Source organism: Thamnophis sirtalis, unplaced genomic scaffold (genome assembly GCF_051295495.1).
Source record: "Thamnophis sirtalis isolate CommonGarterSnake01/CBP01778 unplaced genomic scaffold, rThaSir2_p1.2 scaffold_1, whole genome shotgun sequence".
NCBI lineage: Eukaryota > Metazoa > Chordata > Lepidosauria > Squamata > Natricidae > Thamnophis > Thamnophis sirtalis.
In genome coordinates this window covers 96,005,701-96,032,155 of record NW_028261381.1, presented here as the reverse complement: position 1 = coordinate 96,032,155, position 26,455 = coordinate 96,005,701, and the positions used below count along the sequence as shown (strand labels likewise).

General features: G+C 38.5%; 1 long non-coding RNA gene across 1 annotated transcript in view; it reads left to right on the top strand.

Annotated features, from left to right (window-relative positions):
* The first annotated feature begins 422 nt into the window (after nucleotides 1-422).
* LOC148049625 (uncharacterized) overlaps nucleotides 423-26,455 on the top strand; it is a 44,353-nt gene continuing 18,320 nt past the window's right edge. Inside the window, exons 1-3 of the long non-coding RNA XR_015697242.1 lie at nucleotides 423-1,084; nucleotides 2,323-2,414; nucleotides 9,841-9,995. This is a non-coding gene — a long non-coding RNA (uncharacterized LOC148049625). The remainder of the gene's footprint in view (nucleotides 1,085-2,322; nucleotides 2,415-9,840; nucleotides 9,996-26,455) is intronic.

The window sequence follows — 26,455 nt, the reverse complement described above, 5'->3', positions numbered from 1 at the left end:
AACCCAATATAATGGGCCTGCCCCACCAATGCCAGCAGAAGGGCATGAGGAAGACCATATTGGTCAAAGATTTCTGGCTGGTGAACAGCCTTTTTTCCTGCGGCTCCCGCCCTCTGGAACAGTGCCCCCCCCCCAAGTTAGGTCCACACCCACCCTTTTGACCTTCTATACAAGTCTCAAAACATCACTCTAACTGGCCTGGGTTCACAATGAGGGTGTGCCAGTCTGGAGGTGATTAATGGACTAAGATCACCATGCCCGGTCTTGCTCTCTTCCTTTCATCTTTGGTAATTTTTAATCAATTTCAGTGTTACTATTTATTGTTTTAATGTTTATATTATTTTTATTGATTGTAAGCTGGCTAGAGTCACTGCTAGGTGTGACGGGAAGCATTTCAGTTTAATAATTAGATAAATAAACTTGAAAGATTGTAAATTCAAAATATTTTATATAACTAGGTTGAAGCCTAACATTTGCTGAGGGGAAATACTTTATATTTCATGCTTCCAGTAACTTTGCTTTGTTTAATAGAATATAATACACCTATTTTAAAACAGCAAGACTTTAGTGATCACCTGTTAATGTAGTAGTCAGATGTAAGACAGAATGAGTTCCCCTAGATTTTTTTCTCTGATTAGTGTCTTTAAGATTACAGCTTGAAATACAATTTCAGTAATGCTTTCCAAAGCACTAAAACTTTAAACTGAATGTTAAAGCTTTCCCCACTCTCCAGACATTTTACAAACCAGAATGCTCCCCACAGTGGAAGAAATTGGAAGTATTTCTTAGTTTATTGGAAATTTTCTTTAAAAACACATTATCCTTAGTAGATTTGTGTCAAGCTTTGATGGTTGAATTCAATTTGAAGGTTTTATTGAATCGTGCCTTTGCATTTTAAAATGGAAGCTTTGCAGTGACTGGGGCTGTTAATATTGAATGGCAAGCCTTTGAACTGCTTCAGAGAGAGATATGAAAACCAAAGAACTTACTTTCTGGCTTCAAACATTTTTGCAGATTTACTTTTACAGACAGAGCTGAGGGAAGAAGTGAGTGGCATATTGGGATCTGGGGTACCTGAGATAAGGTAAATACTGTATTACATAAACAGCCATGATATATCTATCTATCTCTCTCCCTCTCTCCCCCCCCTCTCTCTCCCCTATCCCTCCCTTCGCCCCCTCTCTCACACACAGGAAAAGAAGCTAGGCAGCTTCTTTTGATTCTCTAGGAATATAAAAATAAATTATAATAGCTAATTCTTAGGGAGAGACTGATCATTGTCATATGATATATGAGAAAGTTATTTAATGGCTGGTCCCACCTTCCCAGTTATTCAAAAGCTGAATAAAAGCTGCAAACTGGATTTCATTGATAAGAGAGAATGGGTTCTGCTCTCCTTGAGTTTTAGATGGGACCAATTCACCAATTTCTTTAAGGAATTGGATGAGTATAGGGCTTTATAAAGGGAAGCATTTAAAAATATATTTCACTTTGATTCCTTTATGTAATCCTTTGCTAAACCTAAAAGTGCTTTTTTCAAAAGGCAACTGGACTTGGTTTTTTCCTTGAAGACATTGCACTTCTCATTCAAAAAGCTTACTCAGTTATCACTCAGAACCCAAGAAGCTTCTTGGATGAGAAGAGAAATGTCTACAGAGAAAAAAACAAAGTCCAGTTGTCTTTTGAAAAAGCATTTTTGGGACAACCATGACCTGGATGACTGAGAATCTCCATAGATGTCCTTTGCTAAAGCTTCGTTCGTTTCTGCTTACGGTGTGAATAGCCATTGGCGTTTTTCTTTCCTGCCTACAACTTTCACCTAAAGCTTGTCAAATTGTGTGTGAGTAGCCTTGTCAACCCTTGATATTAGGATTTTTCACAGAAGCATCATACCAGGGCTTATGAAAAAAAATTAAGGAAGTTCCATCTCTCTCAAGATTTTTGGCCTTGTGCTGGTTAACAAGATAACTTCTGGGGTTATCTAATGGAAAGGATCTCTTCCAGTTAATAGGGAATTTTGGTTTCATTTCTTTGCTTATGTATCCATTAGTGATGAATTATATCCTGTTTTTCTGCAGCTAAATTTTTCCAAGGCAATTTAAAAATAGTATCAAAATACAATAGATTCACAAAATATTTTTTTTTCTCACACACAGTGGGAAACTAGTAAATGACTCTTGGGGCAGCTTAAAATATTCCTCTACAAAATTTCTTTTTAATGGACATTAAATCTCTGCATCTTTCTCTTACCAGTTTTGAACAGAAAAATGGCAAGAGGCTGGAACTGACCACTTTTTTCTAACTGCTACTTCACCATTTCAGATTTAGCTGCCTCCATCTGCTTTTCATTAAGGGGAAAAGAAAAAGAAAACAAAGACCTTGAATTGGGAATTAAAATCAAAGAACTGCATACGGTATGTAATTTGCTTGAAATGGTGCTTTGGAGGTTTTGTGGCCGACTGATCCATTCCCATTTATTTCCACTGACCATGTAAAGTTGTTCATTTAGCTAGTTTGTCATCTGGTGTTTCTAAGCTGTGTTTGTGGTTAGAAATAGATTCTGTGTGGGCAGAGTTTCCCAAAATCTTTAGAGATAGAGTGTTATCATTTCAATGTTCAATGATCTAGGGTCTTTTGAAAAACAGCTTAATTTAGTATTTCCTGTCGTCGTTTACTTCATTCCATTGTTAACATAACATTGTTATGGCAATCCTAAAGTAGTCTTCATCTCACAGCATAGCCCTTGGAATTCTTAGTCTGTCATTTGATAAGGTAAAGGTAAAGCTTCCCCTCGCACATATGTGTTAGTCGTTCCCAACTCTAGGGGGGGGGGTGTTCATCTCTGTTTCAAAGCCAAAGAGCTGTGCTGTCTGAAGACGTCTCCATGGTCATGTGGCTGGCATGATTAAATGCTGAAGGCGCACAGAATGCTGTTACCTTCCCAACAAAGGTGGTTCCTATTTTTTCTACTTGCACTTTTACGTGCTTTCGAACTGCTAGGTTGGCAGAAGCTGGGACAAGTAACAGGAGTTCACTCCGTTACGTGGCGCTAGGGATTCGAACTGCCGAACTCATCCGCCGATTGACAAGCTCAGAGTCTTAGCCACTGAGACGCCACGTCCCTGTCATTTGATAATCACATCCCAAATTGTAACACATTTAGGAACCTGAAGGAACTTTGGCCAACTGAGAGAAGTCTTAAAAAGACTGGCATGTGACTGATCTTTTAGCTTCACTCTTTTTGCTGCTCACTCTGAATATAAATGCTCGTGGCCTTTTCTGAAATATTAGTGCCTCAGTAGAAAGATTACAAAGGCCACTAAACAGAAATAATCTGAATGAAGCTCAGTGTTTATTGGAAGCTCTAAATGGAAGGTAATTCTGACATCATGTCCTAAAGTGGAATTGGTCTAGAGTTCATTGTACTCCAAATTACTCTTCAAAACTTCACTTCACTTCAGTCCCTTGACTGTAGATGGTTGCAGGGAAAGAAGCCCTCCCAATCATTTGAGACCCTTCACCATAATGTCTAGGAGACAGTGATAAGCAATGCCATCTCTATTGACAAATTAATTGAAAGAAGACACAATTATAGAGAGAACATGAATGTTTCTACTTTGTTTCAACACAAGGTGGCAGTTTCTACATACCGTACTTCCCTGACAAGAAGAAATTCAGTTTGACTATTTTTTTTAAAAAGAAAATGTGATATTATTTAGTGGTTATCACTGTATAGACTTTAATCATAAATGGCTCTTCCAGGATCTATTTTCAATGTAATGTTATGCTAGACCATATGTTCATTTTAAAGTTAATCTCAACCATACACTTATGTCTAGAACTGTTTGAAGACTTTTCCCCATTTAAGTGGGTTGGAAGCCTACTTTTTTATCAACTGAATCTTTCTCAGTTATATTATGAGGATATGGTATTAGGTGTTCACAGAAAGTCAGTATTACAATAATACTTTGTAGTGTATTTGTGCAGAAGGAAGATGATCCTAGATGTAAGATATTTCCCCAAAAGTAAATAATAAATACGGAAAAATACATTTATCCTAGATGATGAGCTATGGGAGATGAAAATATGTAAAGAGCTTTATCTATTTTTGTATCTTGTATTTTGTAAATCTTGCCTTTTTTTATATAACTTTCAAATAAGGAGAAAAAAAAGAGAACCAGGTCATCCCCTGAAGAGGAGAATATGTAAACACAACAACGGATAGAGTGGATGGAGGGAGGAGTAGAAGGAAAGATAGGAAGGAGAAGAGAAAGGAGAGGAATAGGAGAAAGGGAAAGGCAGAGGAAGAATGGGAGGGAATGTAAGAGTAGGAAAGAGGGGAGGAATGGGAAGAAGAGGGGAAGGGTAAAGGGGAGGAAGGGGAAGGAGGGAAGGGAAAGGAGAGGAGGAAGGAAGGAAGGAGAGAAGAAAGAGAAGAAAGGGGGGTAGGAAGGAGGGAGGGAAGCAAGGAGAGAAGAAAGGAGGGAAGGAAGGAGGGAATGTAGGAGAGAAGGAAGGGGGGAAGGAAGGAGGAAAGGAAGGGGGAAAGGAAGGAGAGAAGGAGAAAAGAAAGGAGGGAAGGAGGGAAGGAAGGAGGGAAGGAGAGAAGGAGGGAAGAGGAAGGAGGGAGGGAAGGAAGGAGGGAAGGAAGGGGAGTAGGAGAGAAGAAACGAGGGAAGGAAAGAGGGAGGGAAGAAGAAGTAGGACCGTTGTAAGATAAGATGGATCTATGGGATGTTAAGAAAGCAATCTTCAAGTATATTGTCAACTGTAGGGAAAAATTGTTATAAATACATATTATTAATAATAGTTATGAGATCATATAATTGTGAATGTATATATGAAATTGATAAAATAAAATAAATAAATAAATAAACCATTTATCCTATTAAGCTCCACTACCTCGTCAGTTGGGATTGCCATCTCCCCTTAAAACCAATCTGGAGATAGCCTTCCCCCAACCAATGTATGTGGCCACTTGTATGCATGTATATGTGCCTAAATATGTGTGTGTTCATACGAGCCAGAAACTATACTCAAAAAGGGTAGAGCCACTGAATTAACAGCAGATGAATTTTAGTCAGTCATTACCTTTAAAAGAACTCACTCATATTGTCATATTAATTCATCATTCAGGCAATTCTTTTCATGCACAACCTAATTTCTCACACAACAACACAAAGAGGTTGTGGAAATCTGAGTTTGGAAAGCCTGCATCTATGCATGCTTCTTATAAAGCAAGCCCCATTAGATTCAATGCTGTCTGATGGCTGCTGTGCTAGAAGTGAATCTGTTTGGTGACCTTGCTGCTTAGAAGCTGGGATTGGTTTGGCGAGGAGATTCTGGGGGTATTTATCTGACTTTTCCACCTCTCTGTAAAAAAATAAAATAAAAAAGATTTAATAGAAAAGTGGAATAGTTGCTGGAATTCTTCAGCCTTCCTTCTAATAAATATTACTAATCAACTAGTCAACTTAGAACTAGTCTAAATGACTTGTTCTTTGGATTAACAATTTCTAGTCTAGGTTGTTAGGAAGGAGGTTTGGCAAGCAGTGATCATAAGGAAGTGTCTTCCACTGCCTCTTTTCAGATCAAAAAGTGAGGACAATGAGGGAGGATTTATGTAACTACGCATGTATTTATTTTGCCCACTTATCAAGGACTAATCATTTTTACATCTCTGTAGTAGCTAAAGAAATCAGCACAAGGACATATTTAGGAATCAAAGGTATTCCCACTTGACTCTAGAAGGACTTATGCAGATTGATCTAGTGCTTAGCTTCAGTACTACCACACATCACCGTTGCGGAGACATGCCATCTCTTTTAAATATTTCACATTAGCATTTTGAAAATATCTGGTGACAACTTAGATTCACAGGAATCCCCTTGAGTCAAAGAGTGAGCTGGCCTCCTACTGTTATGGGACTGATGTAGCATTTGACCAGCTGTTGTCAAAACAACAGGGTACAACTTGGAGAATTTAAATTATTTCAAATAATGATTTATCATAGCGGATTATTCTATTGACTTCAGGATTAAAGTTCAGTGATAGATGCTTAAAAACAGATTTCCAGCCCCTACTTATTAGTGAGCTCATTAATTAATTTGGTGGAGGGGCAAGAAACCAAGCAAATGTTTACAGTATAATATCAAATGGGAATGGGTTTGGACTAATCAGAGTATTTCCCTCTTTGGTCAATTGGGAGGAGGTCCTTTTTTTTTTTTAACTAGCTTTAGGACCTCTGGAAACTGGAATAGAACAGCCATTGTTGACCTCCTTTGTTGCTTGTTAACATTTTGAGATTGCTAGAGATGAGGATGGTAGCTGATTAGCTTGCAATTGAAAGATAAAGTGGTACCAGTCCAGAAGGTATGAGAAACAGCTGCTCCCTTCAACTATGAATACCCTGGAGTCAGATAAACTACCTTTCATATAGGACCCATAAATTTAAGAAAAATGGAGGTGTCACCTGGTGCAGAAGAAGTTACACAGTTAACATTCTAAAACATTTTATATAATAATACAATAGCAGAGTTGGAAGGGACCTTGGAGGTCTTCTAGTCCAACCCCTGCCTAGGCAGGAAACCCTATACCGTTTCAGACAAATGGCTATCCCACATCTTCTTAAAGACTTCCAGTGTTGGGGCATTCACAACTTCTGGAGGCAAGCTGTTCCACTGATTAATTGTTCTGACTGTCAGGAAATTTCTCCTCAGTTCTAAGTTGCTTCTCTCTTGATTAGTTTCCACCCATTGCTTCTTGTTCTACACTCAGGTGCCTTGGAGAATAGTTTGACTCCCTCTTCTTTGTGGCAACCCCAAAGATATTGGAACACTGCTATCATGTCTCCCCTAGTCCTTCTTTCTATTAAACTAGACTACTAAAACTCTACTAAACTAAACTAAACTAAACTAAACTAAATTTTGCCACTAGCCTACAATACTAGATCTTCTAGATCAGGGATGCTTAAATCTAGAAATACCAAAGGATGGCCCATGGTGTCTCTGGCAGCCAAAATGGGCATGGGGGGCTGTGTGCGCCCGCTTGTGCCCCATTTTTATCCTGGATGGCCCTCTGCAATCTCTGCCCCTCCAGTATCCCATTTTGGCCAGCAAAGTGCTGCAGGAGGCGTCCGTCCTGTCTACCCTCTGGCCGGTCTGCAGAGAAGAATTATAATGCTGATCTGGCCCTCAAATCCAGTTTGACACTCCTGTTCTAGATAATTCCCTTCAAGTATTAAACAGAGTCAGTTTTGCTTAGCTTTTTGGATTAAGTTTGCTCAGTGTGAGCAAGCTTTGCTTTGGCTAATTTATAAAAGGAATGCTTTTTTTCTTTTCTTTTTTTAAAAGAAAGACAAAGGAATCTGCTTACTCAAAATCAAATAAAATGTATTACACCAGCATTTTTACTTATTGATTTTAATTTACATAGTTTAGTACAGCTGCATTAAGCATATTTAATGTAGCCTATCAGTTTTAAATCTGACTGCTATTTATTGGCAACTATCCTACTTACAGTCTTTAATTGAGGACTACTTATAACTACCAAGCATAATTCAGTGCTTTCAATCTAGTTCAAAGGCAAATTTTAAACTCTAAATTCTGCCTCTAATATATTTGGACTAATTTTTAGAGTTTCTTTGTTTTTTATCACTAGTCCCTAATTTGTGTACTTCACTTTATGAAGTACACAAGAATTCAAGAGAATGAAACTTTGTACTTTCCTTCGTACCATTTTGACAGTTCTCATGCAGGTATTCCTCCCCTCCGTGAATTTTGTAATTTGTTGAATGATTCCGAAGCTCAGAGAAGTATAATGGCATAAACTTATCATTCTGTGCTTCAGAAGGATTTTCTTATCTAGAAGCAATTCAATTAAGCAGGTTAATGGCATAGCTCACCTACTATTATTATTCTTGCCCAGATAATGTATTATCAGTTCATGATTCATAAAAGTATTTCTTGCCCTTTATTCTTATTTGTACTAAAAGGTTTCATTTGTACTAGGTGCTATAATCTCACCAAGGTAAACAAAGGAAGAAATTATACATGCATTTCCGGATGTGCTAGTCTGTTCTAATGTAATTAGTTGAGATGACTAAGTTACCTGAGATTACTAAATTTTAAAGACATTCCAATGAATCAGACTCATAAGAACATACGTGCTGGGTTACTTCCAAGAAAACAAAAATCATATTTAAATTACCCTACTAAATGTTGTGCTGTAACACAAAACACACAAAAATCTAATATTGTTCAGAGAGATCCACACAACTGACATATAATTGCTATTCTATGTGGTGCATGATGGTGCAGTGGTTAGAATGCAGTATTGCAGGCTAACTCTGCCAACAACCTGGAGTTCGATCCTGAGCGGCTCAAGGTCAACTCACCCTTCCATCCTTCCAAGGTCGATAAAATGTGGACCCAGATTATTGGAGGCAATATGCTGACACTGTAAACTGCTTAGAGAGGGCTGTAAAGCACTACGAAGCGGTATATACTGTAAATCTAAGTGCTATTACTATTGTTATAGTTCTAATTTCTAATTATTGGAAGGCTTATTGTGTTTCTCAGTGCATGGAGAGAGAGTGGAGAGATTTTGTTCTTTAGGAGCCAACATTATTATTTATGCAGATGAGGCCAATATGGATTTACACAATGGTGAGAAGCTAATGTGTGCCTTATTTTTGAGTTGAGTTATGTTGAATAAATCACCCTTTATTTCACTTATTTCTGGAAAATGTATTGAATCATAAAGTAAGTCCATAGTCCATAGTAAAAATATAAACCATCTTGGGATTTAGAAGCACTAAACCATTTACCATATACCATAGCATGATTTATTGTCAGCTTAATAATTTCTCACTTGAATGTAATCAATGCCACAAGGTGGCACTGTATGTTCCTTTTACAGATTTATGAAAAGTTCATGCCACAAAAAGTACTATTTCCCCCCCCCCCCCCAATTTGCTTAGGATCCTACTATAGAAAGCATTACTATTGATTTTTGCTTACTAGATGTTGGTTTATATCATCTGCATAATGAATATAATTCTACATATATTTTATACAGTATCCTGCACAAGGCATATACATTCTTTTCTTCCCTGCTTTCTCCCTCCTCTCTCTCATGAGAAGGTTAAGAGTTAAGTGTTGGAAAAAGAACACCATGCATGTACTAGAGGCTAAGGATCCTGAAAATACTGATTAGAAAAATCGATGCTATCACTGGTTTCTACCTTTTAAGTACGGGACTGAAAAAGCCAAATTCCTATACCTATGTGGTGAAATAGTAGATATTGTTCCTCCCTCAGAATTTGCTGCACCCTAAATTTTGCCACTGACAAATCACATTTAGGGAAAGGTTTTAGTTTGCAAATAATGCAAATTTGAATGCTTTGCTGAACCTCCATGTCAATAACATAACTAACATCCTAACATAGTAAGGATCAATAATGCATTGTGCTCATTTTTTTTGCTGTACCATTTTTGATGCTTTTTAATGATACTGATAATTTGGTAACATGCTGAATCAATAGTAAAAGAATATTGCATGCAATGATAAGATACCAATGTTTAGCTTGATCATATTTTGATTTATATTGGGAATTAGTTAATGCCCAGTGGATGAAAAAAAGCTGAGAGAAGGGAAAGAAAGGGGATTGCCTGGGGAAAAAAGCAAACTGGTTATGAAAAACAATTAGCTTGAAGAAGTCATCCTATATCCTATTAATTATTTTATTCTTAAGTGGTGGTTTTTCAGACATGTTGTATCATTGTAATGTGAAATTGCTCTGTCACATCATTTATCTGATCAAAGCATTTTTGTTTACAGCACCTTTTGACAATAAGGTCTCCAACATTTGGTGAACATAAATGAATTGTAAAATAATTAACTGAGAATCAGGTCATGTAACTTAAATCAGTTTATGACACCATGTGTTCCCATCACCAATCCTTGTTATACAAGATATGTTAATTCTCACACAGGTAAGACTACTTACTTTTTATTGCCATTAAATACAACATTTAAGTTAATTGTTAGCACATAGGTATTTATATGTCCTGTGAAGTCGTATAATCTGAAGATGAAAGAAAACTGTTTTTTTTTTAAAAAAATATACAGCAGTTCAATGGTGAAATCTTTCTGCATTGGCACATTGCTTCAAGAACAGCCACCGTGATTCATTTGCATTTTACTTATAGGTTAAGAATGATATACAACATTTCGTATGCATGCTTTGTATATCCAATATTTAGTGATGTCTGTCTTGTTTTATAAGCAAATACACAAACACAAATGTTTTCTAGAAGGGAAAATTATTAAAGTTTTTCTCTCTCCCACTGAAACAAATAGAGAACCATTTTAGAAATCAATTTCAGCTTGCAAAAAGGTAAATCAGAAAAAAAGAGTTCAAGGTAAGATGGACAGCTATATAAATACTTAAAATAAAACAATCAAATGGTCTTCCCCACACTTCTGTCCTGATCAGTAGAAGTCTGGCCAGAAGTTGTTCAAAGATATAATTTTCCTGTGTTAACAGAATTATTCTGTTTAGCTTCCATCTGCTAAAGCAAATCCTTCCAAACACAATATAGTTTCTTTCTGAGTGGATATACAAAAGATTGCACTTTAAGAAGTTATCATTGACTGGAGAGGCCACAGGTGAGATATTAAGTTTTGTTATTCAATAGATTAATGTGGAATAATTAGTGGAAGATAAGAATATCTCGGCGGATGAATCTGCTGTGAAATGCAAAATTTCAGAGTTAGAACATTTTGTTTTAGAACAGAGAACAGAGAATAAAAGAGTTGGAGGTCTTCTAGTCCAACCCTCTGTTGTTATAGGAGACCCCATACCATTTCAGATGAATGGTTATCCTCCAATGAATGGTTATCCTCCAATGATGGAGCACTCACAACTTCTGAAGGCTATTCCTTTGGTTGATTAGTCTTCTCCTGCCTTCATGTGCTTTGGGGAATAGGTTGACCCCACATCTTTGTAGGAGCCCTCAAATATTGGACCACTGCTATCATGTCTCTCCTAGTCCTTCTTTTGATTAGACTGACTAGACATACCCAATTCCTATATTATAAATATTTAAATAAAACATTTAAATCTTTTAAATAAGGCCATCCTCAATCATCTCAATTTTAAAAAATCACTTTGAAAGAGTCATACCAACTATCGTTTCTTGTTCTGATGAAATATTTGGTAACATCCTTATGAATTATGTTCATAATTATGTGCTTGTTTAGTAATACACTTTATATTTGTAACAAAGAATACAATTTATCTGACTTCAATGAATCCGTTAAAAATGGGTGAAGTTTAAAGCTACTTGATATTATTAAAGGTTCTTTACTCTGGGATTTAAAAAAAAAACTATGGACAGATCTAACCTATATTTAAAGTTCTGAGAGCTATTACACATTTTTCTTATAAAGGCACAGCTTAAGTTACTATTGGTGATGATTCATACTAAATAATAACTATTTGCCAAAGATGGTTGTAATTATCGTTAGTTGGACATTTGCCTTTGTACCAGACAATATTATGTCATATCCAGATGCAAAAATGGTATGTTTAGTTTGCATTTAAGATAAAACCCTTGCAATAAATCCATACACCTCCTTTCATACAATTTAATTCTGCTTCTTGTATCTTTGTAAGACAGCCAGTTAGTTACAGAGGCTCTAACTGTGATCAAGCAGGTTTCTTAAATGTAGGCTAAAGGTTTCATTCAAATTCTCTGGGGGAAGAGGGCAAGAGAATACTGTAGTTTTCTTAACTAGGTACTGTTACAATGCAGCTTGAAAGTGGGTTTAAAATGTGACCTCTATGTAAAGTGTTGTGTGTAGCAGGAGTGGGGAGAAGTGGCTATGGGAAGAAAACAAAGGACACCTCACAGTGAGCCCTGGGCTGGAGCGGCTCCACTTTTATTGCACAAAGTCAGCAATGTTAGAGAACCATATCAACTTGTTTCCTGGTCAGCCGTGGCTCAATCAAAATGGCAACAAAACTATGGATTTCCTTTTGCAAAATTGCAAAAGGCTGAAGGCAACTTCTACCTCGCAATTCTTGTGTTTTGGCTGCCATAGTAAACAATTTGTGGGCTTTGCAAGTCAAGCTTTCTGACTCAGGGGTAGGGGGAACCAAACAAATGCTTATAATATCAAGTGAGGAGAGGTCTGAACTAACCCTTCTATTTCCCTCGTTGGTCAAGTGGTAGAAAGCCCTCTGTTTTGTTAATTTCAAGATGCGTGAAAACTGGTATAAAGCAGCCTTGTTGACATCCTTTGTTACTTGTTCTAGTATCTTGCAGTTGATGGTGATGAGGATGATTATGGATAAGCGTTTGGCTGAAGGATAAAATGGTTTCAGTGAAGAAGGGATGAATACAGCTGCTTCTCCCAACTATGAATATCCTATGAATAAACTATCTAACACTCAGGACCCAAAAACATAAGAGAAGTAGAGGGAGGGGACTAGATCATTTTTATGGCCTCCTCAAACCTAATGTTTATTTAGATTTCACACTTAATAGCCTGTGTGCCTCAAAGAGGACAATTTAATCAATAAATTAAACATTAACATCCTATTAATTTAAAAAAAATTAAATGATAAAACATTACAAAAATCTCAGTTAATGCAGGAGGTGGTGTGTGTGTGTGTGTGTCATAGGGCCAGCTAGTCGCATGGTTGTGTGGGCCCTTGTGTCCCCCACTGAAGACCAAACACTGTATTTTTGGAGTATAAGATGCACCTTTTTCCCTCAAAAAAGAGGCTGAAAATCTGGATGCATCTTATACACTGAATACAGAATTTTTTACCTCCCAAAACACCTCCTCCTTCACCAAAATGGCCATGCAGAGCCTTTAGAAGGCTTATAGAGTGCTCCCGGGGGCTGGGGAGGGCAGAAATGAGTGAAAAACAGGCTGTTTTTTGCTCAGGTTTGCCCCCCCCCCGAGGTTCCAGGAGCACTCTATAAGCCTCCTAAAAGCTATGCATGCCCCCTTTTTGATAAAAATGGGCCATTTTTGCTTGTTTTGGGGGTCCCCTACCCCCCAGGAGTACTCTACAAGCCTCCTAAAGGCTATTCATGCCCTTTTTTGAAAAAAAAGGCACATTTTTGTGAAAAACAGGCCGGTTTTGGGAGGTCTGTAGAGTGCAAAAACTTTTTTTAAAAATTTGCCTCTTCAAAATCTTGGTGCGTCTTATACTCCAGTGCATCTTATACTCTGAAAAATACAATAGTCAAGTTTTGGCCCTTTTGCAGAAGGCCAACAGACTGGAGACTTTACTCATTTCTGAGGGCAAGATATTCTACACTACAGGGGCAGCAGCAGAAAAGGCCCTCTTCCTAGACCCCACCAGTCAAAATTCTTTGACTGATGTGGTCTGCAGCATGCCTTCCCTGCCTGAATGGAATGGTCTCATGCCATGAGGTGAAGCCAGTTCTCTAGGTGTTCTGGCCCTATGCCATGTAGGGCTTTATAAGTAACAACCAACACCATGAAGGCAAACTGGCATCCAATTCATGGAGCAGAGGTGTTATATGTGCCCTTCTTTGGGCACTCATTATGGCTTGTGCAGCCACATTCTGCACCCATTGAAGCAGTTGATGTTACTTTGATTCCTTCATGTTTTACTTTATACCTCATTCTGCAACTTGTTGTGCTTTAAAAAAATATTTTACCAAGCAAGTTTATATTGTAGCTATGTTGTACAAAACTGATAGTTGTGGCACCTTTAAAACAAAGACCTTCTGGCACTTCCATTGACTATTCCATGTCATACACTGCCCAGAATATTACCCTGAGATACAATAAAGAGATGGAATATACTGTAAATCCACACACACACACACACACAGACACACACACACACAAAGACAGAATTGCACATGTACACAAAGTCAGTTGAGAAAGGTGGAAATAGTAAACGCAGACAGAACATATATGTATAGGTAGTCCTTGACTTAAAGCCAGTCATTTAGCAAAAATTACAAAGGCACTGGAAAAAGTGACTTACAACTGGTTTTGCACTTATGACCATCAGCATCTCCATGGTCACATGATCAAAATCCAAGCACCTGGCAACTGGCATGCACTTATGATGGTTGCAATTGGGTTCATGTGATTCTGGGGTCAAATGATCACTATTTGTGACTTTCCTGGCAGGTTTCTGAATAGCAAAGTCAATGGATTCATTTAATAACTGTGACAAAAAAAGGCCAACTGCAATAATTGCTTTATTGAGAACACCACTCAGGTAATAATTGCTACTGATTCTTGCATTAGGGAGCCAACTAATATCTGTACTGTGCTAAGAAACCAAGTTTAATCTCTTGAACTTTTTAATGAATATATAAAGTTATAATTCCCACACCTGGATGAATGCTTTAAAGGATCAAGCAAATAATCTAGTTGTCCACTGCGATGATACTTTGCAAAGAGATATAATTGTAATTTCTATGACTATGGTATTTATTTTGGCATATATATTATTGTTATTCTTTGAATTTTAAACTACATTTCACAAGGTTCACATTTCTTGACTTGAAAAGGCAAATTGCAGTATAATTTTCCAGCTCAACAATAGAAAATTCTAGAATTCAAAGTAATGTAGAACATTATTGTAGAGCCTTAACTCTACAAGAATGATGAGAAATACTTGTAAGGAATAATAGTTTAAAAGAAAAACCCAGTTAAATTCCTTCAGCATCTAAAACTTCAACTATCAAAGAATATCTAACTTACTTAAAGAACGTAATGAATATAAAACCCATGCATTTCACATGTATCACAAAGATTTCTATTTGCAATATAAGAAAATCATCAAGGAACAGTCATGAAAATAATATAAGTCTTTTCTGGATCCAGGGTCTAGGTATCTGCCAGGTACAAAAATGGCAACAGAGTTGTTGTTTTTTTGCTGGCAATATCAGAGAGGGGGTGGTATTTGAATGTATTCTTCCTTGGGAGAAGAATGGGGAGCTGGATCAAAGCCTAGATTTTCATTTAGCATTTCACAAGCATCCTCCAGAAATGTTGCTATGGCAGCTCCCAGAATCTTCAACCAAGATGGGGAGATAACACTTGAAGACAAACAAGAGACAAACAATCTTTCCCTTTACTGACTATCAAATACTGAAAGTATTGTTACAAAGCCTGGAATAAAAAAGCAAGAAGAAATGAAAGAAGAAAAGGGCAACAGTATTTGTTTCTCCAAAGAATTGATCATAGTGACTGCTGGCAACCTTCTCACATTTTTTTAAATTTATTCATTTACTCATTTATCTAACACCATGATCTGAAGACTCTGAGCACAAATAAGAAACCAACTAGTTCATACTGTTGCTACTCCTGCTCCTATATTAATGTTCCTCATAAATAAAACAATTTTCCAGCCATCTAGAAAAGCCAGGCTTTCAAGACTATTTGAAAACTTTCTAGATGGGAGGACAGTCTGACTATCCGAAGGAGGCTATTCCAGAGGAAGGGGAAAGTTCTTGAGAAGGTTCAAAATTCAGGACCCTGAAGATGATATTATCTCAGTGACAGGACCTCTGTCTCTTTTCTCCCTGATCTCCCCAGATTCCACTAAAACTCTAAACAGGGATGGGCTTAAAAAATGTCAGCAACAGGTTCTCTGTTGGTTGCTGGGTGGGTGTGGCCTAGTCGGCCTCCTGCACCACAGCAGGCGGGGGGTTGCCTTCCCCAGGCTCTGGAGGCTTTCCTTGAGCTTCTAGAAGGGTAAAACTTCCTCCCCCAGGCTCTGGAGGCCTTCTGGGAGGCCTGTTTTCTTCCCCTTCCTGAGCCTCCACATAGACCCTGCACACTTTGCGTCCACGTGGGGCCACGGGGAGACTCCTGAGAGGGGCGGGGAGGGGTGGGAGGGGCAGGGCAGGGGTGAGTAGGGCCAGCCAGTGGTGGAGTTTGGAGGTTCTCTGAACTGGCCATAACATTAGTTATGGGTTCTCCCAAACCCAGATGAATCCATAGCAGTCCACCCCTGGCTCTTTTTGTTTTGTAACCCAGGTATTATTTTTTTATTTAATTATTTTACTTATTATGTAGATTCTCAGTCATCCAAGTCAGAGCTGAAGAAGCTTCTTGGATGAGAAGTGAAAGGTCTTCAAAGAAAACCCAGGTAGTCCTGTTGTCTCTTGAAAAAAGCATCTTTGGGACTATTTTATTTATTATTTATGTCAGCGTTCCAAATATCATGCAGAATTAAATCAGAGTCCAAGGCAGAGCTATTCTTAAATTTCCAATTTAATAAAACAGACATGTTGGCATCGTACTATGGAATCCCAATTCTGAAAAACTTCCTGGGATTCCACCCAGCTGAAAGTTCATGATCTTTTCCCCACACCCACAAATCCATCACATGGTCCAATCTTCTTCTTCTTCCACGCTGGCATCTCCACCCAGCTGGTTCCAGTCAGATGCAAAGGTGCGGAGACAAAAAATAACCTTGAGCTTCTAGAAAGGAATGTTTTATTTTGAAAACAACACATTCTACCCCTTGCTATTCCCCCCCCTTAATGAATACGCATACTAAAGATGAAACTAGAAGAGAGAGTGTGGCAGGCCAAAGATTCATAAAGGAACCGCTGCAGGCCTGACAATTTATTTAAATTTATTGCAGCCACCCAATCCCAGAGCCTATGGGATTGGGTGGCTCTAATAAACTTAAATAAACAATACCTTGGTTGCTGCATATAAAATCAGTTGCAGCTCCCAAGGGCAGCCCCATGGAGAGTGTGTTACAATCATTCAGGTGAAGATGTCAAGGCATGAGTGACTATCAGCAAAGCCTTCTGTTCCAGAAATGCTCTGCACAGGATTGAATTGTGCAAAAAGTCACTTGGCCATGGCTTCCACCTGTTATTTTAGCAGCGTTTCCAGATGGTGAGGGATTGCAACAATGCACAGAGCTAAAGAAGGACTTAGCTCTGCAGTCAGCTTTCATTACTTTCTCTTCCAGGGATATAAAGCTTGTTTTCCTTCATCCAAATCCTGGCATTGAGTTCTATATACTTCTGAGGCTAGAGATGTATAGCTGTATATTTATTTTATTTATTTAGTTAGTTAGTTTGTCACTCATATACAAGATAACAGGCATAAGAATAAACATGAATAAGAACACAGGAAATGGGTGCAAATAAACGGGGACAGTAGGACAGGGACGTTAGGCATGCTGGTGTGTTTATCCACGCTCCTATTGAGGAGACCTCATTGTACAACAATAGATAGTTTCTTTCTTTTGGGTGTAGAGGCTAACAGTAGAAAGGAAAAAGCCCAAAGCTGCATCACTCTACAGCCGGAGTACTCCTTCTCAACATCTCTCCCCTCCTTGACTGTTTCTGGCCATTCTGGAAAGTGGAGACTGCCCCTCCTCAAACAGGCCAAGAAGGAGACCATGGTCAGCAGTATTGAAGAGATCCAACTGGGCCAGGTGTAGCAAACGTTTATCTCCATCCCACCAAAGATTATCCTATTACAAGGATGGGATATTCTGGTGTCCTTTGTTAATCCAGTTCTATCACCCTGGGCATCTTTAACTTCTCCTTATACTCAGAATGACCTCTTACCTCATCTAACCTTATATCGAGAAATGAGCCCTCGACACCCACTTTTTTTTTAAAGGGAGGAGAGAGTATTGGAATCCCACACCCAATTTTCAGTTATGATACCATATACTGCATTACTATAGGTCAAAGTCAAACATTTAATAAAATATAGTTGTCTATTACCCCCATGAAGGGATGCGGTGGCTCAGTGGCTAAGACGCTGAGCTTGTCGATCAGAAAAGTTGGCAGTTTGGCGGTTTGAATTCCTAGCGCCACGTAACAGAGTGAGCTCCTGTTACTTGTCCCAGCTTCTGCTAACCTAGCAGTTCGAAAGCATGTAAAAATGCAAGTAGAAAAAAACAGGAACCACCTATGGTGGGAAGGTAACAGTGCTCTGTGCACCTTCGGCATTTAGTCAGGCTGGCCACATGACCATGGAGATGTCTTTGGACAGTGCTGGCTCTTCGGCTTTGAAACAGAGATGAACACAACCCCCTAGAGTCAGGAATGACTAGCACATATGTGCGAGGGGAACCTTTACCTTTCGTTATCCCCATGCCTTCATTTCCCACTTCCCCGTGACTTCCTGTATTTGCTTTTGGCTATGAATTTGTGCAGGGGTGAGAACTGTCGTGCCAGTTCATGAATGATGTCACATAATGAAATCACAAACTTCCCAGACTCACTGAAGTGAGACAGGCAGTGTAGACATTGAATAAATAAATGAAATATATTCCAGTTGGACACCAATCTCACAGAGATGATTTGATCTGTTACATGATAATTTTAGGGCATGAACAGCCCAGTCTGTTAAGCGAAGAAATTGTAACAGAATGGCAAAAGAGCTCCTGCCAAAATACCTAATTCCAGACTAGACAGATGAAGAGTTTGAGATTACAGGCAGCATTGGTGAAATGGCATTTCCACATCCGATTCATCAGCCATACATAAGTTGCCATCAGACTAATCTTTCACTCAGTTGTCAGGCTGGCTGGGAAAAAGGGGGTAAGATCACACCCTGTACTTCAGATCTTAAAACGAATACCATCTATCTTGTTATATATACACATGCATATTTAAGTGGGAAGGCTGGTTCTCTGCCTTTAATCATGTCTAAATTGCTGTTGTTGCCACCAGATTGCATATGTTCCCAAACTGGTGTTGCTGCCCGGCCATTAATTCTGGTTAAGCAAAGTTAATAAATGGCTAAATAAAGAATGTTGATTGGTCCACTCTAAGTACTAGGTTGTTCCTTATATTTCCTAAAATAAGTCATCTTATTTCCTCTATTACGTAGCTAGCATTTAAGCACTTTGAAGGATTAAAGCACATTAGAACCTACGCAAGGGGTGTATTCCGATAGGAAATGTTTGTAGTGGTCATATAAATTACCCACAGTTATCCAGAATAATTAAGAACAGCTTGTGAGGTTAAGCTGAGTCTCACAATGCACAGTTTCCACAGTTAGCTCAAGTACTGGACTTGCTTGCCAATTGAACTTTCATATAATCTTTACTGAATAAATGGATCAGAATTTATTTAGTTTGTTAATAGGTGCAGCATTAATTTCATGGCAATAAAAAGTCAGTCACATCTTTATCAATATCTAATGTTATCTGGTTGCATCTCTGCAGTTAATTGGAAAAAGCATCACTGTATAAGGAGGCTATTCAGGTTCTAAGCTATAGGGTTGGAAAGACCTTGAATCCATCCCATTACCTAAGGCAGGGATCCTCAGACCATCCCAAACAAATGAATCTCCAACCTTTGCTTGAAAATCTCCATTGATGGATCATCAATAAATCCAGGAGATTGTTCCACTACTTAATAGATCTCATCATCAAAAATCCTCCTTATTTTTAGTTGGATCTTTATAAATTTCCACCCATTGGTTCATGTTATATCCTGGAGCACTACAGACAATAAATCAACCGTCTTCTCCATGTGACATCTCTTTGAGTACTGTATTAAAGGTGGCTATCATGTCTCTCCTTATCCTATATCTATCTATCTATCATCTATCTATCTATCTATCTATCTATCTATCTATCTATCTATCTATCTATCTATCTATCTATCTATCTATCTAAAAGCCAAGTACCACTCACTCATCATGAAATCTCCAGAATCGTAAAGCCTACAAACTTGAAATTCAGCACATATGTTCCTCTTGGCTTCTAGGTGGTCTCTAAGAAAAGATTTTTTTCAAAATTACCATCATATTATTAGTATTTTAATACAATTATCAACACACTCTGATGCTAAGGAGTTAGACATTCTACTCTCCCTCCCCACCTGAAAAAAACTCTGTTGCAACTGCCAGTTGCCTCACATTCCATTATCTCAGTTCAAACTGGCAGACATTTCACTCCTTCACTCAGGAGTGGCCTGGGGCTCCTTACAGTACTAAACATCGGTACCTCACCAAAATGTCTATGTCTTCCACTTATGGAACTTCCTCCGGATTCAAGGTGATGGGAGTGATATTCCCTTATGTGTTTCAATCACCGACCACCACTGAGTCAAAGGATTGTGAACTGAATTTCTCCTGTATCATCCGATCACATAGTTGCATCGCAAAGCACGGGTATCCAGCTAGTGTTAAATATGTCCAGTTCCTTTAATCATTCTTCTTAAATGTAGCCTCTAGACCCCTGAGAGTATCTATTGTTCTTATCAGGACTTTTCTCAGTTTATGAGTATTATTCTTGAATTGTGATGTCCAAAGCTGCACATGTTATACCAAATGTAATTTGTCTAGTGTAGCAAAGAGTAGAACATTCACTTCCTGTGACCTCAACCTTATACCTCAAATTAGGCTTACATTGATTACTTCAGCTCTTTTGGTAGCTGCAGCATACAGCAGGATCATGTTTAATCTGTGATCTATCAAGACATTTGGATACTTCTTGAAAGTACTACTGCCAACTCACAAATTATTTTGTACTTGGGATCTCTCTCTCTCCCCCGCCCCCCATACTTATGCATGACGCCTAACATTTCTTGCTATTCAATAGCATTTTGTTGGATAGACCACCTTGTTTAAGTTCAGATCCATGTGAATCTTAACCCTAGCTTGGAGTTAACAATCCCCTTCAGTTTTGTATCATCCAAATTTGATGAGCATCTCTTCTATCTACTTGCTGAAGGTATTTATAAAAATATCAAAAAACACCAGACCCAGGAGAGATTCTGAGGTACCTCATTGCATTTTTCCCTTAGTTTATTGCAATATAGTTTCTTGAAATCAAGAATGATAATCTGACTACTTAGAGCAGGGATGTCAACTCGTGGTGTCACAGAGGTGTCATGTGACATATTTGGACTCCCCCCCTTTGCTAAACTGGATGTGGGCATGATCAGTGCATGACACATCTGGCCCATGGGCTGTGAGTTTGACAGCCATGGACATTCCCTGTCAAGATTCCTACAACTTTCACTTTTTCAACCATATTTTCTCTGTTAAATGACATCAGAATCCTTTCCAAATATGAATAATGCCGTGTATACTGCACTGAGTAACCCAAGAGCATTCCAGATATCAGAAACCCAGTCCACTTGTCTAGAAATGAATAAATGAATTCCCAACAGATGTTTTATTAGTCTTTTAAATCTAAGATTGCATTAGGGGTCTTATTCTAACTTGGAAAGGATCAAAATAAACAGATCCACCCAAAAACTCTGAAGGTCAGCACCATACTATCTTGATACACTTGGCTAAATATAGGTAACTGGATACCAAGTAAATTTTATTAAAGCAAATGGATGTAAAGATGGTCTTTTAAGCAAACACTTTATCAGTACTTCCTTTGTTGGCAAGACATTCATTCTACAACAGAGAATTCTTGATCATATATATAATAACTGGCAGTACTAAAGTCTTTATAGACATTAGCCTAGCCTAGGTATCTAACTGGAAGTGGTGACATAAACACACCCAAAATATTTGTAGTGGTGGTGGTGACTGATGATACTCCCACCCTATAACTCTCTCAAAATCACTATTTCTTGGGCCAGTTTAGGACCATTTTGACATCTTTTTCCAGGATTTAAAGAGCAAGAATGAGAACAGGAAGACTCAACTGCACTCATGCCCATGTTGAAGTTCCTTAAATGAGATACTAAAAGAGGAAGATGCTTCTGCTTCCAACACATCCTTTTGCAGTTGTTGCACATACTTCCAGCCAGACCCTCATGCAAACTATTTCCTCTAAATAATTCTAACTTGGAAGTTGGATAGAGATGACTTCAAGAGCTATTTCATTTTCACCCTTGAGAGGCTCAGAAGTCCTTCCAACAGTCCTCTCCCACCAAATGCTAAGGAATAGGCGAGGCTTTGCCCCTGCCATTCCTAAGCAGGGTGATATGTCTGTATCATAAGGCATTGTTTCTGTGGCTTAATGCTCAATTTAATCTGTACTTTGCAGTGGCTTGTTTATATTAAGGTGTCATGACATGATGTTGAAGTCATATGACAATCATGCATGTCTCCATATGCCTGGAAAAGTAATAGTGTATTTTGGGAATGTTTTATTACCCTTCAGGCTGTAGTGCATAAGATGGTACTTAAGCATAATGAATAGAGTTGAGTAGAATAGAGTAGAGTAGAGTAGAATATAATTACATAGAATAACATAGAATTACATAGAATAACATAGAAGACCTTGAAGGTCTTCTAGCCCAACACCCTGCTTAGGCAGGAAACCCTACACCATTTCAGACAAATGATGTTCCAACCTCCAATGAGTAACAGGTTCAGACATTGTGGGGGAAAAACTGGAGGAAGAATATTGTGTACACTTTCTTGGTTTTCTAAAGAAAGGCAGAATATGAATAAAGTAAATATAAATATCATGCCATATATCTCAAAAATAACTATTCCAGAGAGTCATGGATGGAAAAATCACTGCAACAATAGACAGTTCTTATAGACAGCTCTCTTCAAACCCTAGTTGATCCTAATAGCTTGACTTACCTGTGAACAGTGGAGTTCACTTCCATGGGTCACTGCTAAAAAAAGGAAGGCTTAGTAGTGCCTACTAAAAAGATCTAACTTTGGGGTTTGTCATGAAAAGAAGAGCAAATGACAAGGATAAGAGATTGGTTACTTGTATCTGAACAGTTTGAAGGCACTAGGTCATGACCCAAATTGGACATTTGTTAGTTGAGCTGATAGGGTGCCCTGACAAAAGTCAAATTCAGAGCAGTAAGAATTGTATAGCAAGTCTGGAAGACAGTCTGAATAGCAGTCACTACAAAGGAGGTCACTAAGATTTTTTGACTCCTGACATGCTTTGGTAGGTATATAGACTGTGCCACTTTAGTCTTCCCCTTACAAAGGAGAGGCCTTTGAACAAGCCGAAAATGCTTGCCTTTTTTTCTCTGGCTCTCTGTGAGTTCAGAATCCGAGCCTGGCACTCACGTCACTGGTGCATGACCAAAGCAAGAGAAGCTACACTTTAGCAACACACTAGATTCTTTGCTTTCGTCTTTGTCTCAGAAGCCGGCCAGTGTTCTTGGCCATCATGGAAAAAAAAATACAATAAAGGTGTTGTTGAAGCCTGAGGATGAAGCTGGCATTACGAAATTGCAATGGTGCAGAACTAATCTGCGTCCAGACTCTTCCTGTGTGATAACCCACCCCACCCCCATCCTCAAACCAAAGTAACCTAATCTGGGATGGGAAATTTCTCGCAAAGGTTACCCAGCATTTATGGATGGCCTGAATTTTTTCACAGCTATTTGAAGGTTTCCACTAGGCCATTTTTGGTCATTTGATGTGGCAATTAGCATGTGTGTGTATGTGTGTGTGTTTGTGGGGGGCAGTTACTTTTGTGCCCTGGGAGACAAAACAAGACTGTTTCAATAATGATGTGGATGCCTTGAACAGAAACAAAGTGAGACCTGCAAACATCAAATCGCTTGTTGCTACTTGTCCTTTACTATGTTTTAAGCAAAGTTGTGATTTTTCCCATGAGAAAATGAAAAGGTGCAATGCCCATTCATTGAAATCAATTAGTAAAGTACCCCTTGAGTTTAAAACAGTAGATTGATCTTCCAGGAGAGTAAAGTAATATAATTCATTTTGATTTTCTTTTATCTTGCATCCCTCTTTAATGGGGAGACATATGCTGATGACTGAACTCATTATCATTATAGAATATTAACAAGTACTGACTACAAGTATCTCACAATGATATGCAGTTGCCCTTGTTCTGACATCAAAAGAAAGTTAAAGATGCGGTAGCTAGAATAATTGCAAAACCCAAATATAAGAGATAATTCAGTGGTGTCCTGTGTGGAAAAGATCTTTCTTTGTTTTTAAATGTGGTAATACATTACATAACAAATCAGTAACCATAACTTCGAATGATTTCAAATATTTTAATGGTGGTTATTTACAGAAGAAAATCTCAAAGAAGGGCATTATGTAACTTTATAATGATGTTAAGTAGCATTCATATATAGAGTGCATTTAATTTTTTTAATTCAGTAATGGTCCATAGAAAGAAAGCTTTTTTTTCTTTTAATTGTTGCCAATTCATTGTGTGAAGAAGCAAAGCACAGCTTTTATCATCTAGGAAAGGATAATGTAGGTCTTAGAAGCGATAGAAAAATATTGCCAGGAAAGCCAACAGGTTGGTGTTGCTGTTATAATCTGAGATCAAATTGTCATGTTTGAACTCCTTTATCTCAAACCCTTCGTGAATCTTGATCTGCAGGAGCTAAGCTCTCCTCTGTTTCTTATCCCCTCTCGTTTATATTTCTCTGCAAATTAGTTGTTTTGTTTCTAGCATATGAGTGTCTTCGTTTATTATTATTGTTTTTCCGTATTGCTGCTCCAAATTGGCATACTATTAGAAAATATTTTTCTTATATGCAGAATCAAAGTGGCCCAGACATTGTCTTTTTCCAATGGAAATTAGTAAACTTAATCACTGGGCCCTGGCTCAGACTATTTTCCCCTTAGTCTTGCCCCATTAATTTTGAGTGATGATTTTCAATCCAAATGGGAACTGACAAGGGCAACTAAAATCTCACCCGTAGGTTTCTTTCCAGGTCTTCTACTCTGTATGAGTGATGGTCAGTCCACTCATTTAACTATGTGTAGTAGCCACAGAGTGTCAATGGGATCTAGCCAGGACCTCAACTTTTATTCCCAGAGAATCCAACAGGTGCTCTGCCTCCCCTATGGGATACTAAATTGAACTCAAAGTATCTAAACAACAGAAGGCCTTTACTCTGGTATGACATCGTGCTCTCTTTCCAGATCTTCTTGAAGGCCAACACAGGAAGATTCCTTACCCAGAGAGACAATGTCCCTATGGCTCTGGATACTGTGAGGCAACAGAACATGTGCTTCTCCAGTGCCCGTAGAGTAGAATGTCTCCAGTAGAGATATTCATTCTAGTCAGAAGTGGGTTTCAAATATTTCAGCAATGAGTTCTCTGCTGGATGGACATGGGAATGGGCATGGTGGGCGTGGTCTAGTCACCTTCCTGCACCATGATGGGGGGCATTTTCACCATTCCCAGGCTCTGGAGGCTTTCCTTGAGCCTCTGGGAGGGTGAAAACTGCTTTCCTCAGGCTCCGGAGGCCCTCCGGAACTTCTGGACCTGCCAGGAGACCTGTTTTCCCTCTCCTCGAGCCTCTGTGTGGGTCCTGCACTTACCTCGCATCCAAAATGGGCTGCGTGGAAACTCCTGGGAGGGAAGGGGTGGGCAAGGTAGGCATGGCCGCCAGGGGTGGGATTTGGAATTTTCCGAACCAGCCATAACGTTAGCTATGGGTTCTCCCAAACCTGAGCAAACCCGTAGCAGCCAACCCCTGGTTCTAGTCTCATCTCACCATTACTGCATGAATACCCAGGGCACACAGGACATTTCTACACTTCCGGTCAGATACCAACCCTGCAACAATATGTAATGTTGACATGTTCTGCACAACAGCACTTAAAAATCATTGGATGAATCACCTGTACTACAGCAAGCATCTATTCTTCATATTCAAGTGCTTTGTAATTTGATATAGTTTTCCATATCCTAATATGAAACACATCTCACTCTCCTATCGCACTTTTTAGATCCTTTAAAATTGTTCTTTATGCAAACTTTCTGTTTTAATACATATTTTTGATATTGCCTAGCTTTTCATATTTTTAGTCTTTTATGTACTTTCTGTGCTTTTAAATTGACTGTACTCCATTCTCCTTACGCTGCTCAATGACTATAATAAAGATTTCATTTGACTCTGCAACATTCCTGCAAATAAGTTAGAATGTTTCTAGGAATGGAAGGAGAAAAAGTTATTGAATAAAGTTGTGGCAAATGTACTGAAAAATACATATATGCCTAGAAATAGATCACATTATGTGCCAGCTACATGTGTAAGAGAGAGGGAAGGGGGGAGGGAGAGAGAGAGAGAGAGAGAAAGAGAACTCTTGAGTTATGATGGCAATCAAGACCAATATTGCTATCACTAAACAATATGTTATAAAGTAAGATGTCAAAGTCTGCATTAACTTAGCTACAAAATCCAGGCAGGCCTACTTGCCATCATAAGCAAGATATCTGAGTCATGAAGGAAAGAAAGAAGGAAGGAAGGAAGGAAAGAAGGAAGGAAGGAAGGAAGGAATGAAGGAAGGAAGGAAGGATATGTTTGTTTAATAAAAGTTGCTTTTTAAGTGCTGACAGTGAGGTCTACTTTTCTTGACTTATGGTTGTGAGCTATGAATGAGTAAGAAAGAACAATTTCTCCAGGTTACTTTAGCTAGGATGGACTTCTTTAAAAAAGTAGGTTGCAAATATGGATAGGAGGTCCTGCATTGCACTAGAATGAAGCAGTGATATTTTGAGTTTGCCATTCCA